At 53.3% G+C, this 900-nt stretch overlaps 1 protein-coding gene across 2 annotated transcripts in view; it reads right to left on the bottom strand.

The window, feature by feature from the left end:
• Positions 1-900, bottom strand: part of EFNB1 (ephrin-B1) — a 12,737-nt gene that overhangs the window by 10,494 nt on the left and 1,343 nt on the right. The gene's annotated exons all lie outside the window — the stretch shown is intronic.

Raw genomic sequence — 900 nt, 5'->3', positions numbered from 1 at the left:
AGTGGATGTAGGGGTGTCAGACCTCAAAAACCTGCAAACCAGTCCAGAGCACTAAAAACTCAAAACACAAAAAGGGAGAAACTCAGAGAAATCCTGTTTCTCCCAGCTCCCCCCACCCCACCACCTCAACTCTGCAGGAGGGCTCCCTTCCAGCTGTGGAGCTGCATGCTATCTCTGGTTAGAGACCTGAGAGAGCAATTAGGTCACTCCCATGAGCCCCTATGATGGGCTACCCCAGGCGGCTTTCAGCTCTCCTGGCTCAAGAGGGAGCATTTCCAGCCTCTACCCTTAAGGGGGAGAACTGGACACTTTACAACCTTTCCTTCTAGGCTCAGCAGCCCAGGGCCCCCAGACCATTTTGAGTGCCTACTGTTAGTAGAGCGCTGTGCCTGATATGGCTTTGGGTATGGGAGAAATTCTTGCTACTCCTTTTCCAAGACCAAGACAGAGCCCTCCATCCTGACCCTGGTTTAGCTACCCCGTTGAACAGTAAATAGGACCCTACCTTAACCCAAGGAGAAGAGAACTAAAGAAGCTGTCTTCTCCCACTCCAAGGCTCAGATGTCCCTGGGACCTAAGAGTCTGAGGCCGACAGGAGCCCAGGAAGTTAGCAGGGAGCCCAGGACAGTGGATAAGAAAAGATTTCAGATATAGGAATGGGAGAGCACCGACAGGGCAGGCCAAGGCCCCCCACTTTCCCACTAAGTCCAAGCCCCCCCCACTTTCCCACTAAGTGGGGGGTGTCTGCACACTGCGGGGACCTCAAGAAAACAGGAAGGAAGAGCAATTTTGACCCTAAGTTCCAACCTGAGTCCTGGATGCCAAAGGAGAAAAAGGTCCAGAGGTCACCACACAGCCCCATTCACTCCCTACTAACAGCCCAGAAACCAGAGCCACCGC

Source organism: Myotis brandtii, unplaced genomic scaffold (genome assembly GCF_000412655.1).
Source record: "Myotis brandtii unplaced genomic scaffold, ASM41265v1 scaffold1418, whole genome shotgun sequence".
NCBI lineage: Eukaryota > Metazoa > Chordata > Mammalia > Chiroptera > Vespertilionidae > Myotis > Myotis brandtii.
This window is presented reverse-complemented; position numbering and strand designations above follow the sequence as displayed.